General features: G+C 30.4%; 1 protein-coding gene and 1 long non-coding RNA gene across 5 annotated transcripts in view; one reads left to right on the top strand and one right to left on the bottom strand.

Moving 5' to 3' along the window:
* LOC133192602 (torsin-1B-like) overlaps positions 1-18,343 on the top strand; it is a 53,368-nt gene that overhangs the window by 22,915 nt on the left and 12,110 nt on the right. The gene's annotated exons all lie outside the window — the stretch shown is intronic.
* Positions 2,822-5,606, bottom strand: LOC133179983 (uncharacterized). The gene is made up of 3 exons (XR_009720229.1): positions 5,522-5,606; positions 3,706-3,788; positions 2,822-3,064 (listed from the first exon to the last, which is right to left on the bottom strand). It is a non-coding gene; the product is annotated as an uncharacterized LOC133179983 (long non-coding RNA).

Below are 18,343 nucleotides of genomic sequence, written 5' to 3'. Positions count from 1 at the left end.
TAATTATTTATTTTCATTTAAGTTATGTGTTTCCTAAACCATTTTTTTTTAAAATTTCTTAAAATTAACCAATTTTGGGGTAATGTTTAATTTTTTCAATGATTAAAGATCAAAAAATCAAAAGTGGTTTTATCTCTATAACTTTCAGTTTTTTTTTTGTTTTTTTTTTAAGTAAAAAGGCAATTTCCCTTGTATGTAGATTACCTTCTTTTATTCCTTGTATGTAAATTTTGAATGGGAAAAATAAAAAATGCAATTAAGAAAGAACAAATCTTTTTATGTTTATTTTCCTCCTAATCATTTAGGTTAATTTATTGCATAAGTGCCATTTGTCAAGCTTTACAACATGATCAGATCCATGCACGTTGTTAGATCTTTGCCTGTTTGCTGCACTAAACTGATAGGTTTCCAATTAAAAAATCACATGAAATTGGGTCGTATCAGTCACTCTGAGATTCTTAAGAGAGTTTTAAAACTTATTTAGATGCACAAACTGTAATAATTTACCTAATTTTTACTTTTAATTTTCTTTGTATGATCCTGATCATGCCTTGTTTTGTTCCAATGACAGCTGGAAATTATTTTACACATAACGAACCCGATCTGACAAATGAACAGAAAATAATGTTGAAAAAAATTCAACCATCTTCATTATGCACATTTACTGGTAGTTTGCATTAAAAATATTTAACAACCTTTTCACTAATTTCAAAACTTTCTACCTACACCTACTAAACATATCAAGAATTTTTGACAGTTCATTGAACCCGTTCAAAAATAAACATGATGAAAGGGCATGGATCCAGAAATATTTGCGGTGGTACTCTACTCATTGTTTCATATCATCCAGTAGAAAACAAGTTTTCCTTAGTTCTGTTACTTCTTTAATAAAAGCACTCTGCTGATCTTTTACTTGTTATTTTTTGGTACATATAATAACCATGCACCATTGACATGTATTCAACTGATAATAGCCAAGTCACCTTAGGCCATTGCAAGTTTCTTCTTTGTTAAACGTCAGCATGCACCTTGTTTTGGACACCCCATAACGCATAAAATAAGAGGTCCAGGCCTGAGTTAGTTAATGCTCACTGTTAATACCCACGCGGATGCAAATATAGCAGAATGATATTGGGTACATGTATTAAACTTTTACCTCAGCAATCTACGTGTAATTTAAATAAGATGTTAGATCCGCACGCATACTCGCTAAACTGACTGTAGTGACTATGTGAGCGGATCTAACATCTAATTTTAACTAGATTGGTACTTAAGTGGCTTAAATTTATTCAACTTCTTTCAGGAAGATTTTCAATTTTCTTGTCATAAATGCATATTGTCAATTATTATGCTTCCTGTCAGTTTGTCTCTAATAACCCATACCCTACTATTCTTGCATAGTGTTCTAAGGATTTAAATAGCATAAGCATACTATGCCGAAATAGTGCACGACTTCATTTTCTGAAGAAAAACTGACTGCGCCCACGCCTGGGAGCGAACTCACAACCCCGAGATTGTCAGTCCGACGCGCTACCAATTACAACACAGACGCCGTTATAAATATCAATGTACTATAATATATATAAACTTAGTTTCAAATATTTTACACTTAAGTAGCTGCAGAACTGTAGCTCTCAGAAAAAATATATGTTGACAGACCAGAGAGCTACAGTGCCACCCATTGAAAAAACTGTATATTTATTGCGCACAAAAAAGTGCGCTCGGTTCTGAATTAATTCTTCGAAATTCTTACCTCAATTGAAAAAAAAGCTACATTTCAAAAAAGTCCTTACTCCTCTATAACTTTCGTAGTTTACACTTGTACTAAGTGCGTTGGACCGAATTCTCGTGAAGACCAAAATGGCAGTATAAATAGGCAAAATTTTCAATGATTTCAATTTCAGGGCCAGGAGGGCTGTTAAAAACAATTATAAGGAATGTTTTATTGTGGAAACAGTGAAAGAATATGTTAGAAACACACGTTTAGTAATATTTTGAGATGACAGTTTTAAAAACACTGAGAAATAAATCGAGAAACAGCGCACAAAAAGTGCACAATAAATATACAGTTTTTTCTATGGGTGGCACTGTAGCTCTCCCGTCTGTCAATATATATTTTTTCAGAGAGCTACAGTTCTGCAGCTAACACTTAAGATGAAAAATAAACAAAATAATTCTTCTAAAATAGTTTCTTGCAATTGACCCCATCACTCAACTACTATTCTCTAAAACTATCTGTACATTATACCTAAAGCCTCCGGCTTGTGCACCATGTGTCAAACCCTGACTACTTTTTAAGAATAGTGCATGCAAAATACAACACTATTATATAAATATGCACACTTCATGAGTTCCTTAGTTCATTGAATAAAGGTACACATACCTTCATTTTACATTTAAGGACATACGCAAGATACCTTACCTACTGATAATTTTTCAAGATATTCTAAATTTAAACTTATAATACATGTACCATATAACATATTTTTAAACAAAAAATCAGCATGCATTTCCAGGGATTTTGAAAAGATATTAAAGTTTGAAAAATTTTGCATTATTCAAAGAAAAATGTACAAAAATAAAAATTACAAATCATAAATTCCAGATTTTTTTTATCAAAATTGTTTTAGAAGAGATTTACAAATCCATATATAGACAATAAAAATATTGCACACAGGTCCTTCATTTAGTGGAACTCTTCAACTCCAGGGAAGAACCCAATAAAGTGCAAACTACGTTGCGTATGACCTTAAATGCCCGTTTATATAAGAGAAAAATAAATTAAAGAACTTGTTCTAATTAAAATAATGAAAAAAAAATCCTTATTTAAGCCTTTAAGTTTAATTTTTAATTAAGAAATTTGACAGATGAATAAGAAGAGTAATATACAATATAATACTTCTTAAATTAATTCTCTTGGTTCCATTCATTAGATATTCAATATTCGAGTCAACACTCTATACATGAATGAATTATCAAAAGTTTTGTCCTTAAAGTTTTCAATGGATCCACAGATCATGAGGTGATGTCTCCTTTTATGTGTATGTACATGTATCTGTGTACACTGAAAAAAAAGAAATTCGCTGTGTGATGAAAAGGATAAACCAGAAGTCTCTGATGAGACTGTAGCTCTCCTGGTCTATATGTATAACAAAGAAAAAGTAACACTTGGATTTGAAACTTTGCAACAGACAGCAATAAATAGAATTATGTATCTAAGTGTAGTCTACTTGTGTGCCACATTATATTGAAATCATACCAAAATTGTAGGTGGAGTAGCGTTTTAAAGGAATTTTACAGAAATTTCTATTTTTAGTAACCATGGCAGCACCGTTCATTGAAATGTACCTTAGTGCAGTCTAAGTTATATTGAAATCAGAATAAAACTGTAGGAGGAGTAGTGTTTTGAAAAATTACAAACAGATGGACAGCTAGACAGACAGACAACTAGACGCCATGGACAGACAGACAGACGGACAGCTAGACGGATGGACGAGGGACACCTTCCTATCCCATAAGCTCTTCTGGTCTCTGACCAGTAGAGCCAAAAAAAATATCAAATTTGATTTTTTTTCAATGTTAAAGAAATAAAACTGCAAAATTAAATTGTAAATGGTTGGTTGCGTACTAATTATTCAAAGAAGTTTTTGTTGTATGGTTTGAAAAATTTTATTATTCATTCTCTCTATTTTCACAAAGAATTACCTTTGCATTTCTTGTATCTACAAGGGGGACAAATCTTCAAATGGTACATGTACACTATATGTCAGCTACTATACCTTCATTTTCTGTTAAAGAAAAAAAATAGAATAAATCATACAATACCAATTACATGTATAATAACAAAGCATGGATTAAATTTTTCACTAAAATTAGAAAATGAATTGAATATCGATCACTCAAATTTCTCGATCCAGCCAAAATGACTGACGCTAAAATTTACCCCTACTGAGGTCGAAGTATAAAAGTATAAATTATTTTTATCTATCAATATACCATAAATGAAACTTTGTGCATGTGCTGCATTCATTTACCGGTATCTGTATATAGTAGTTTTATGCCCTTGAGAATTTTTCATGATGTCATGCCATAATATTTCCATGTCTGTTTTTTTTTTCTCTGTGGTAACTCTTTGAAAGTTAGCGGAATTGATTTCTTGATAATTCTATCGGAATGTAAATTAGGCAGGTCGATAGGTCAGGAGCTAAGAAGGCCTAATATGCATGAAAATCTCGTGCGCACCTGTCTCTGTGTCTGACGCTAAGGAGGCTAAATATGCATGTAAATCTCGTGCGACTACCTTTGTGTTTGACTTCAGTGGGTGAGGACTATTGAAATTGGCATGGGAGTCCTTGTGTAATTTAAATCTATGTCTACATTAACATTGCAGGTTATCCTGCAACATTCACGAGAATGCGGTCTTTATTTCTTAAACATCCAATATCCTATCAATTCTAATAAAAAATCATATTATTAGTAATAAAGCTAGAACTTTTTTTTATTTCATTTCCAATTAATAGAAAAAATATTTTTACAAATAAATATGTAAAATAAAAAAGTCCTAGCATTTTTGTCTTTTATAATTTACTTACACATAAGCATCTACATGATGTATATTTTTTCCCCTCAAAGAACATGAACATAACTTAATAATGATATTCCTAAGTATGTATTCATGGTATAAAAAATGAGTTTAGCAGTATAAAGATTGATTTTTCACTCAAAGTTTTAAGACTGTTTTTCAGAGATTAAAAAAAAAAAAATATTGATTATATCAATAATCATGTGGGTACATGTCCTATGTAAACTTCAGAGAATCAACCAATTTTCTAACAGAGAATTAGTAATTTGATATTTGGATACTTCCAAACAATATAAGTAGGAGTTTTGGGGGTTATTAATTATGTCCATCATGACATGTACTATAAGCACTGACCCCCCATATCTCAAAATTTATCTTGACACCAAAAAAAAAAAAAAATAGTACTTGCAACACATGCAATGTTTGTTAATCCCTAGTACACTACAGTAGTAGGATACTTTTAACCATGTCTGAGAGAAGATAATTAATTTTCTAATCAGTAATGCTGATGACTGTGATCAAGATACTTATAAATTGTAACTTGCAAATTACAGACAAATTTAGACATGACAGTATAATTTTTTAAGTACAATCATCAGCTAGTGTACACATTGAGAATATTCGAACGAACGAATACTAGCCTACAACGTTGTCATTGAGGAAATTCGAACGAAAGAATAATATTCCGATGCGTATAATTTTCTGACGATTATTTACTTTGTTAACTTGTATAATGTACTACTGAATAACCCCATCGACTGCTAGCTCTGCAAACACTTTACAGTGACAGAAATTCATAAGATTGTTTCATCAGTTAACGAGGAATCAGGATGATCTATAGATCTTTAGACTTCAAAAAAAAAAAAGAATCTATGAGCCATGTATTAACATGCTTTAAATGAAATAAATAACAAATTCAATAATTCTAGATCTACTTACAAAAATAGAGCAGGTCTTCGTCATAATTTTGTTTACAAACATCATGTGGAAATTCCAATATCCTCATAATCTTGTCGCCGTTTTTTTTTTTCTTTGGTTGGTATTGGGTAATTCTAGGAATATAATGCATCCGTCTGCACAGAATTTTTAAGAAGTGAATCCATAGATAGAATATTACTGTTTCTTTTTATTTATTGGTTTATCTTTTTTTAATTTAAACAATGCATAGTTCACGAGAAAACAAAGAAATGAAATAAATTATCAGGCCTATTTTTTTCAGATTTTTTGTTGTTGTTGTTGTAAATACTGCCATGGGTAATAATGGTAATTATAATGCCCAATACCAAAAATATTAACATTTTATATAAATGGGACATCATCATGATCATTGAGAACATGATAAGAAGGAGGAGGGGTAGTGGACGGGTGGGTAGTCTCTCTGTATCTCTAAAATAAAAATTAATGTTTCCCTTGAAAAGTCAAGAAAATTTTATTTGCATGGTCAGTGGGATATTCAGTACAAGTTTAAAAGTCCAGTCAGTACATAGCCTCAATAAAGCCCCTTCTTCTTCTTTTAATTCACGACATTTTGATATATTGTTAACTTTCTATGATGTTCAAAATTGTATCATTCACCAACCATCCTTCATGTGATAATCAATAGTAACCTATAAATTTTTGTCACTTCAAATCCCATTTTTGTGAAACGTAGAATGAAAAATCAAAAGCTATACGTGCATTCATTTTACTTTCATAAACATGATTCAAGTTTATATTTTCGAATTTTTTGACAAACGTTTGTTTGTATCATCTGTCCTTAAGGGGGGGTGGGGGGTATGCAATTTTATATTAATTGTTTGCTATCAATTATGAACGATGTAAAATTGTTTGGATTTAATTTTTAAATTGAAAATGAAAAAAAAAATTATGACTTAATCCAAAGGTTTAGTAAAAGCATGGAGTTTGTTTTTCATGAATTTCTATTGTAGATTCATTTGTTAAATCGACTTGCTGTGTGTTAATATCCCTTGTGTATGTTTTGTTAGTTCCAAGCAAATTGTGACAGTTTTGCTACCTGGGGAAAACAAAAGACTCTTAAATGCCTCTAGGTATATACATACATGTATCATACCCTATGGAGATCTGGGGTGAAGATATTGGTTTCTTGGAAGTTAGCAAGGGGAAGGGGGGGGGGGGTTAGGTTTAACAGCAGACTTAAGTTGCTTTATTAGTATTCAAACATTTACTGCAAGATTAAGAAAAACAGGTAATACAACAGAAGTTGATTATTTTTCTGTGAAATCAAACTCAGATGACAAATATCAAAAAAAAAGAAAAGAAAAAAAAAATCAGATTGAGCTTAACTTGGGATCGACACCCCCGTCCAAAAATATAGTCCCGTCCAAAGCTAAAGCGTTTAGAAGTCAGCAGAGTCAATATCTCGAAGTGGGTCTTGTGACGCATTTATGAATATGTCCTATTATTGTTTTTTATCGATAAAATAAAAATAAATCATTTATAAAATTATAGCTTTAACTCTAGCTTAAAGAATATCTATGTCCGATCTAGGACACTATAGCATAATACGATACTCTTTACAGAGTTATGTCCCTTTCTAGAATGTAAGTTATAGATTTTAAATACTTATGGTCTTTACGTTTACGTGATTTATTTTTTTCATCTAAACAATAATAGCCAATGTAACTTTTATTTTAAGAAAGTTTGGACGAAAAGGAATTTTTTTTAAAGTTTAGTAGAAAAAAATGACAATTTATAGATCCTTGATTTAAATTATAGTAAATAATCAAAGCGGTCCCCTTAGGACTGTTGGTATATAAAGAAGATAATATGTCATTCTACTATATAACTTCTATCACCTTGTTTTAATGTTATCCTGTAGATCACATTCGCATTTAAAAATATCTTTCGTGGAAGACCAAACTGATTAAATTGTAAATAGTAAAAATGAATTAAAATATATAATTTGATATTTGAAAGTTAATGATGTACCAAATGTAAATTCCGTGTGAAAAGTATACACATATACTTAACTTTCCTATCAATAATCTTGTATTCAAAGTGTACAAACAGTACATTTCAGATACTAGATGCAGGACTTGTGAAATAAAACAAAGGGCTAATTGCAGCCATATGTCTGCCGATAAGGCCACTGTTGTTTAATTTCAAGTCTATTTCAGGTTTTTTTTTTTATATATACATGTATTGAAATCTTGCGAGATTGTACAAACTTAGCACTGCACATCAACACCAAATACAGAGTGAGAGTGGAAAGCTAACGATTCACACATTTTATCGTTATTCAGTAAAACAAAAAATAAAATTAAAACAATTTTAAAAAATCAAGCAGAAGAAATGTTGCCCCCATATGCAGACGTCTCTTTTACGCTACGAATATTATGCAACAAAATTATAAAAGTTGTATGCTTCTATAAATTCTTCATAAGTTGAGCCCACCTCCTTACATGTACCCCACCCCATCTCAAAAGAGTACTGAAATTGCTTCCAAAGGCTTGAATGTATTTCAGTATCTTTGATTTGCTGAAGAATTTTCAAGAGATCTAGAGTAATTTATTGATTCTGGAAAATCTTATATAATGTTGTAAAAGAGTGATCAGATTGAAATCATTGAATGGATTCCAATTTCACACCTTTGAAAATATATTGTAAAATTTAGCCTGAAGAGAATATTCTCACACCTTTTTTTTTCCCAGAACTTCAATGTAAACAGTGATATACACATATATTCAACAATTCATCTCCACACCGACTGATGATGACTCGAGCCATTTCCTGTTTATTATCAATTTGTGTATATACTTTGTTTTGGAGTACCTACTCTAAAAATTATTTTAAAACATTTTCCAAGAAAAAACAACAACATTTTAAAGTGTTGATTAATGGACATACAAAAATATGTTTAGTTATAGTTTTTTTTACTGCAAAACAATGAAGATGACAATGGCTAATAATTAGTAAATATAGTTAACCTTGTTAATTAAGTTTAGGTAACAACATGTTGGACTAATTATGTTGTTAGTGCTATTATCACATGAAAACAATTATTGGTATCTGTTTCAAAAAAAAAAAAAAAAAAAAAAAATTCAAAATACATGTATTTGAATGTACACATGAGGCTTCATGGTTTGCTCATTCAAAGATCTGTTGCAACTCATTTTCATAATTAAAAAACCATCATTTATTCAACATTTTATTTTTTTCTTATTTAACAGATGAAAAATATATATTCATAAAATATACTTTTCTAACATTTCAATTTAATTTTACCAATTTATATATATGCTTACATATAATATGACCTATCCTATTACAATGCATTCAGTACTGTCTTTTATGGTGCAGATTACAATCACTTACAGAATTTAGACTCAATTTACCAGAAATTGTATTTTTCATTTCATAACTAATTGTTTGGGAAATTTAATGATAATAATAAGTGTATAAATTAAATGAAGAATATCTAACTGTGCCATATTTCATCGTAAGTTTTTGTATGAAGAAAAACTATATAGGTATACTTCTCAGCTCTTTGATTCATTCCTTGAAAAAATTATCAATATAATTACAATCCTTTAAATTTAAAAATGACCCAAAATTTAAAGTTATACTGATATAGAAAAGAGTAGAAATTCTGATATTGTAAAAATTAAGACTTCAATTTTCATAGGGAACATTTGCCATGTTAATTAAACTCACCTAATCATACTGGTGTGTTCTCTTAAATGGCTATATATAACTTTTTTATTTCTCAATGAAATTTTGCCAATTTGATATTATTTTGCTTGCAATAGCATGTACTTTCTAAATGTCAATTGATAAATTGTAAAAGGACTGAAATTTTCATTGGGAGAATCCATCATCATATTATACTCCGTCAATCGTACTGGTGTGTTCTCTTGAATGGCCATAACTTTTTTATTTCTCAATGAAATTTTGCCAGTTTGATATTATTTTGCTTGCAATAGCATGTACTTTCTAAATATAAAATGATAAATTGTAAGAGGACTGAAATTTTCATAGGGAGAATCCATCATCATATTATACTCTGTCAATCGTACTGGTGTGTTCTCTTGAATGGCCATAACTTTTTTATTTCTCAATGAAATTTTGCCAATTTGATATTATTTTGCTTGCAATAGCATGTACTTTCTAAATATAAAATGATAAATTGTAAAAGGACTGAAATTTTCATAGGGAGAATCCATCATCATATTATACTCTGTCAATCGTACTGGTGTGTTCTCTTGAATGGCCATAACTTTTTTATTTCTCAATGAAATTTTGCCAATTTGATATTATTTTGCTTGCAATAGCATGTACTTTCTAAATGTCAATTGATAAATTGTAAAAGGACTGACATTTTCATAGGGAGAATCCATCATCATATTATACTCTGTCAATCGTACTGGTGTGTTCTCTTGAATGGCCATAACTTTTTTTATTTCTGAATGAAATTTTGCCAATTTGATATTATTTTGCTTGCAATAGCATGTACTTTCTAAATGTAAAATGATAAATTGTAAAAGGACTGACATTTTCATAGGGAGAATCCAACATCATATTATACTCTGTCAATCGTACTGGTATGTTCTCTTGAATGGCCATAACTTTTTTATTTCTGAATGAAATTTTGCCAGTTTGATATTATTTTGCTTGCAATAGCATGTCCTTTCTAAATATAAAATGATAAATTGTAAAAGGACTGAAATTTTCATAGGGAGAATCCATCATCATATTATACTCTGTCAATCGTACTGGTGTGTTCTCTTGAATGGCCATAACTTTTTTATTTCTGAATGAAATTTTGCCAATTTGATATTATTTTGCTTGCAATAGCATGTACTTTCTAAATGTCAAATGATAAATTGTAAAAGGACTGAACTTTTCATAGGGAGAATCCATCATCATATTATACTCTGTCAATCGTACTGGTGTGTTCTCTTGAATGGCCATAATTTTTTTATTTCTCAATGAAATTTTGCCAGTTTGATATTATTTTGCTTGCAATAGCATGTACTTTCTAAATGTCAATTGATAAATTGTAAGAGGAATGAAATTTTCATAGGGAGAATCCATCATCATGGTATACTCCATCGATAGGAATTGGTGTGTTCGCTTAATTAAATTACCATAACTTTTTGTACTTTTCAATGAAATTTAGCCAGTTTGGAATAGATTTTTTTGTCATAGCATTCACTTAGTAAATCAAACCTAATAAATGAATTTGTGTATATTTTTTGAAACATTAAGAAAATGACCAATGGGAGACTTTTTTTCTACTCAAGACCAGGTTTTAAAATTTAAATAAATTATTTGAAAAGGGAGAGCTTTATCTGCCTTATAAATACAGTCATAATTACTATTCAAAAATAGAAATTAAGTTTTTAAAGTCAGATACCTGCATGCATATAACATATGAATTTATTTGACCCCTAAATTCATCTGTGAAACCTGAGTGGACTGCAAGTTTTCTCCTTTTATTTCATGCAAATTCACTTGGCTGAGTACTTTTATTTGATAACGCTCTCCGAGTGAAAACGCTACCATGATTAAAAATAATTCAACATTCATTTAAAGTAGAAAAATATAGTCGTTATAGAACAATTGAATACTTTATTTAGAATGAAATGAAACGCCCGGAGTGAATCCACATAGTCGAGACGAATCCACCCAATACCGATCAAGATCTCCACTGCGCTTTGTATTCGTAGTAAAATTACACATTCTGTAAATGCATTGTTGCAACTGTGATGCAAGAACAGGGAAAGATGCAGCAGCAGTCTGCTGAAAGGATTAATTCACGTACTTTTAAATCAATTTAGTCTCATTTATATTCATTTTATTGAGATATTGGTTTAATACGTAATGCTTGAATTAGTCCACAATCACCTCAGCGCAATTAATAAGTCAAAAAGAAAGGTGCTTTAGTTCAGTTCAGTTATGGAATTCCCTCCTATGTATAAGGAGCACCCGAGAAGGTGGTTTCATAAAATACATTTAAAGGTCGGAAGTATTTCAGCACTTATAATTATAACCCATTACAAACCTCTTTCAATGATATTTACAAAAATATTTTAGTTACCATTCATTATGAAATCATTTCAAGATAGATCCATGCAGAAGTCTATTTAAGGTTTATGATAAACACTGATAAAAGTAAAGAATAACAATTTTATATCTAGACCACAGCATGTATATAATATGACAGTAAAGTTTTTTTTATAGTGATATAAAGCTAGAGTAGAAATATTAAAGTAATGATTTTAAAATGTTAAGTTTGCAATGAATTATATGGCAAAAAGCTTTCAAAAATAATTTTGACCCTTGACTGTATTAGATTAAAAGAAGATGGACTGTTTTTCCCTGTACATTAAAGAGATAAAAACAATTTCCATTCTCCTGTAGGATAAAATATTCTATAAATCATTTTGTTAGAGAACTTTTAATCCTATTAGTGACAATTATAGAACTTCTTGTCCTATTTCACAAATTATGGGATAAAAAATCCTATGTAAGGTTAAAAATGGGAGTTTTGCTTCTATAGGAGAAAAAATCCCACAGAACTCATTTTTCTCCCACAGAATAATGGTGGGATATTAGTTAGGAGAGAAAATCCCACCATAATCCCATGGGATTTCTTGATTGCAGGTGTAATATCTTTTAATCTAGAAGATATTCAGGTGTAAAGGTTAGTCCATGTTGTGCGATTAAAAAAATCCCACCAGATGACATAAATGGTTTCCATGTATCTTTGGAAAAGTGGTTGGCGAAAGTCCGGACAAATGTCGTGTCCGGAGTTAAATGTCGCACTGTTTATTTATTTCTTAAATGAAAAACACACATTTTTTTTCCATTTCGAGTTCTGATAAAAATAGCATATATGCAGCTCACAAATTAAACAGTAAGGTTATGGCACTGAGTTTGCATGCTTCGTAATTAAATCACTGTAACAACATATGTTCAATTTATTCGTATACCAGTTTTGTGAAATATGGGCAGATAGTACACAAAGGTTGACTGCTAACCAGTGTACGACGTCATGTGTATTGAAGTGATTGGGGACAGATAGTACACAAAGGTTGACTGCTAACCAGTGTACGACGTCATGTGTATTGAAGTGATTGGGGACAGATAGTACACAAAGGTTGTCTGCTAACCAGTGTACGACGTGCATGTATATTGAAATGAAATGACTGAATGACTGCTATCCAAAAAGGAGGACTGCTCTCCTGTATATGATGTGTGAACTTTGAATGACTGCAGTTAATATATAAAATCATAATATAGTATACTAACTGGTACTGAGAATCGTATAATTGTATGACTAATATCCAAATCAAAGATGACTGCTCTCCTGTTTTGATGTTGATTATATAATATTTTGTGTGTACTTGTGTTATACGTGCGTGGCTACAATCGGCTATGGTTCAAAATTGATCTGATTTTTAATGTGTATGAAGAACTACGCACGGTAACTCCCGATTCCCGCCTACATTTTACAACCATTTAATTCAATATTGATGACAATTTGGCCATAAAATCTTTGTTTAATACAAAGAACAGTTCAATGGTAATTGATTAATTATCTTAATTCCAGTGCTAAATAGTAAAATATCACTAATTCAAGCTCTTGAAATAAGGGGGGTAGACGATATTTTCCACTGAAATCGGGCTATAAAGCATCACCATATTCTGAAATATTCTTGGATATGAATAAATGTTTCTTAAATCTTTTCTTATGTTTTATGCATATAAAATTAAGCATATATATTAGTAAAATATAATGTTTCAAATATTGTAAAGTTTAAACACAATCACCATTTTAGGGATATAGTGGAGTCTTTGCCGCATATCGTGAGAAATGTAAAATCCCAATCGACGAACAAGAAGTACGACATATATTTCTCTAAATTCAGAGACTGGTGTTATAGGATTCCTTTACACATCTTTCGGCATCAGTATCCGCCGTTGCTCATTTTATGGGAGGTTTGGTACAACAGGGGGTTTTAACGTCGGATCCGGAAGCGTATTTCTACAGTATAAGCTGGATGCTCGAATTTTCTTGAAGTTCAAATCTTTGCGAGGACAAGTTTTTGAGTGCTTGAAGGAGGAAGACGTATGTTATCAAAACCTATCAACAAAAACACCCCATCAATACAGATATATTATGTAAATTAATGGATTTTTCTTTCAAAGATCCTTCAAATGTTCTGAAATTAAGATCGTTTGTGATGTGTTTATTTGGATTTTCCGGATTCTTTAGATTAGGTGAATTATCAAATTATTATTATCGATTATGTGATATTAAATGGGATAGTGCTTGCATCGACATCAGTATTCCCAGAAGTAAAACAGATATCTATAGAAGAGAAAAATTCAGTGACAATCGCAAAGACTAGGAAAAATTGTGTCCTGTGTTTTGGTTAAATAAATAATTTGACTTAGTAGAGTTAGATAAGTTTTCTGACGATCATCTTTTTACAGCCATAAACTTTGTAAAATCCCTCAATATTCGCAAAGCTTCTAAGAAATCCAAAAATCTGTCATACACATGAGCTAGAGAAATATTGTCATCTCTAAAAGAAATTGGCCTTGACAGTTCTAAATACTCATTGCATAGTTTACGCAGCGGCGGAGTTATAGCCGCTTCTAACAATAATGTGTCGGATCGATTGCTTAAAATACATGGTTAAGCCAAAGATGGTTATATTAAAGACAATGATTCTTGAACAAAAATACTTGTTTCAATGAATCTCGGATGATAAATTTTTATTATATTACAATAACTCTCCTTTGTTTAATGCGATTTGTAAGGAACGCAACAATCCTATAAATTATTCTTTTTCTTTGTTTTTCTGGTTTGGTTTGAACATATTTTATTGTAATTTATAAATACAATGGGATTGGGCACAATTTCTGAAAACTTATTACGCCCTCTCCCTACATGTAAATTACGCATTTAAATCGTCACAGTTAAACATGAAGTTTTAAAGTATACAATATTTGCAAAAGTTTACAAATCGATGCATTTTGCTGATATATAGATACACTTAATTTTGTACCAATGCATATACTGATACATTAATTAATGCTAACAAGGAAATCTACCAGAATGTTTAATAAATGTTTGAACAAAAGAAAAGAGACGTTCATTTTCTGCAGCATTCAATGAATCTACCCCCCCCCCCCCCCCATAATAAGACATGAGTATCTAGAATGTGGATCTTGTCAAAATGTAAAAATTTATTTAAAAATTCTTTTCTGGCTTTCTCATACTTTGGACATACAAGAAAATAATGATATGTATCCTTTACCACACGAGCACAAAGGACTTGATATTAAATTGCATCTAAAAGGTCGCTATTCAATACGCAATTATGCCGTAGTCTGGTTTTAAGAACATTTAGTCGTCTGTTACCGTAATCAAAGTATGATGGTGGAGCAGAGTTTTTAATACTAATTTTAGATTTGAATTTTGACATTGACTGTAAATTTCGAATTTCGAGTGGAATCAGTTCAGTTCTATATTCCGTAGGACGTACATCCCATAGGCATTACAGTACAATATAATATATTTATCAGTTACATACATAGTACAATATCATGATATACACTTACAAACTTGTGATACATACATTCTATTATTTAGCTAATTGTTTTAAACATTCTAATAGTAATTTATTAGCATGATATATATATTTCCCTAACTGATTTACATCTTTGGTATTTGTACTACAAAATAGTTGTATTAGTTTAAAGACACTTAGTCTTCGGGAGTAGTAATGTTTGATGAATTTGTCTCTTAAATCATGAAAAACTGGACAAATGAATAAAAAATGAAATTCATCTTCAATATCATTTAAATTACATAAATCACATTTCCTATTACTCCTTATTAAATTATCATACCTTCCCGTTTCTATCTTTAAATTATGTGCTGAGAGTCTAAAACAAGTAATTGCTTTTCTGTATTTTACATGTATAGGTTTCTTTAAATAACCTTGCAAACAAAAATAGTCAACTAAATGCTTATATAACATGCATTTTGGTGATCTACATATATCAGATATAGCTTTTTGTTTAAAAACATCACACATTCTATTGTATGTTATGTCTAATATAATATCTTTTTGATTACTATGGTACAAGTCACGTAAACCTAGAGTGTACATTTCATTTTTTATATTCATAATCCAGGGGTCTTTATTTTCCACCATATCTTGATAACATGCACTCAATGTACAATTATTACTTTTTCTTAATTTTAACCAATATTGTAATATTCTGCGCTTTCTATATATATCTAGTGGTATTCTACCTAACTCATAATAAACAGCACTATTGCAAGTATTTTTTCTTTCACCAAGTATTCTTTTACAAAAATTAATATGCACTCTTTCAACATCTTGACCTTTATGAAACCCCCATATTTCAGCTCCATAACATAACACACTTTTAACATAAGTATCAAACACATTAATCTGAGTCTCAACATTGAAATTTAAATCTTTCATTTTACTATAAATGCTAAACATTGCCTTGTTACCTTGTGTTGCACAATGTTTCTGTGTGGATAAAAATTTACCATTATAGTTAAATAACATTCCTAAATAGTTAAATTGATTCACAACTTCCACATTGTTACCATTATATTTCCATTTTTCTTCATTTTTTACATACTTTCCATTTCTAAAAACTACAATTTTTGTTTTTTATACATTTACAGTTAAATTCCATTCTTTTGTATAGCTATAAAGAGTGTTTAACATTTCTTGTAAACTTTCAACTGATTCCGCTATTAGGACTGTATCATCTGCGTACATAATTAGAAACAAATTGATCATTTGGAGTTCAACTGAAGCACAATTATTTTCAATAAAATGCCGTTCAAAATCGTTCAGATACATGGAAAATAATACAGGTGATAATATTTCCCCTTGCAGAACACCGGCATAAATACAAAATGTGTCTGTCAATATTCCTTGGTGTTTTATACAGGCTCTAACATTCTTATATAGAGACTTAATAATACATAACATTTTTCCTTGTATACCCTCTGTTTGTATCTTGTACCATAACTTAGATCTGTCAATTAAATCAAAAGCCTTTGAATAATCTACAAAGCAACAGTATAATCTCTTTTTGTTTCTCAATGTCCTGCTAATTAAACTTTGTAGAATAAATATAGTGTCAATTGTACTTGCACCTGGCTTAAAACCAAACTGGGCGTCTGTAATGATATTATATTTTTGGTCCCATTCTAACAATCTATTATTCAGAACACACGTAAACAATTTTGCTAAACAACTAACCAATGTTATACCTCTATAATTATTTGGGTCATGTAATTCGCCCTTTTTAAAGATTGGTACAATACATCCCTTTGACCAACTATCTGGATACATACCCGAATCAAAAATATTGTTAAATTGTTTACATAGAATAGGAATCATAACTTCTTTACATTTAATAAAAAATTCATTAATTACACCATCATCTGCATTACTCTTATTACACTTAAGTTTCAAAATTGCTTTCTCTACTTCTAATTCAGATATACGAATATCTAATTCCTCATAGCAAGATGCTGCGTGCTGTTCAACACTGTCATCAACATTTTTAGATTCGTTCTTGTTCTCAAAAACACTCTTAAAATGTTCAAAAAATTGATCTGCTGTTATATAATTACCTATCTTTTTCTTATTCTTAAATAACCTGAAAAATTGTCTTGGATTATACTTTCTTAAATATTCCATGTTATTTCCCTGGTATCGTTCATAAATGTGCTTAAATTTCTTTATGGTTTTTTTGTAATCACATTTCTTGTCACAAAGTGCGTTTCTATTAACAGTAGATTTATTTGTATTAAATAAGCGTAGACTTTCTTTGTAATCTTGATATTTAGACTTGCAGATATCATTAAACCAGGGTTTGTCATTATTTATTTTCCTTTCTGTATGTATCAGACCGTCAGTGACCTTACAAAAGGGGGTCATAATATCACACAATGTCTTACTGAAATTCTCCACACAAATATCTACCTCCTCTTGTGTATTAAAAGAATTATGAACATATGACAGAAATACATCCTGATTTTCTCTTACTGTACTAATAGCTTCAAGTTCAGAACCTTCTTTCCATTTGACTGATTTACACAAAATCCTGGATCTGTTTGATATTTGGATATTTTCAGTGTATACGACACTTGTATTTAAAAAATTAGTTTTTATGACAAAAGTAATTGGCGCATGATCAGAAAAGATATTGAAATTTCCTGTCTGAAAATTAAAAACAGTATCTAATCTATTCACGTCTGTCAGTAAATAATCTATGGTACTCATACCGTTTGCGTTGAAGAAAATGATATTTCCCTTACAATCCTTTTCCTTTCTACCATTTGCAATGCGTAATCCCGTAGTTTGACATAAGTTTATCAATTTTTTACCAAAATTATTAATTCCTTTATCTATGCTATATCTACAAGTTTCTTTTGTAACCGTGTCATAATCTACAAAGAACTGTATATTATTCGCTAATGATTCTTCGAGTACATCATTGATAATGAAATCTTCTAAATTTCCACATCTAGCATTAAAATCGCCTGTGACATATACATAGCCTTTGTGGTAAAAATCACAAGATTCTTCCAAATATTGATAAAAATCAACGTTTTCTTTTTTATAGAATACACTATTTTCTGGTGGTATGTAACATGCAGCTACATGTATAAAAATAGGTTTAACATGTACGTTCGACTTATTTTCAACTAGTAGCCACACCACG

This window comes from Saccostrea echinata, unplaced genomic scaffold, assembly GCF_033153115.1.
Source record: "Saccostrea echinata isolate AGI-Se365-2 ecotype Australia unplaced genomic scaffold, CSIRO_AGI_Sech_v1 ptg000001l, whole genome shotgun sequence".
Classification (NCBI taxonomy): domain Eukaryota; kingdom Metazoa; phylum Mollusca; class Bivalvia; order Ostreida; family Ostreidae; genus Saccostrea; species Saccostrea echinata.
Note: the sequence above shows the minus strand (reverse complement) of the source record. Positions and strands in the feature narration are given on the sequence as shown.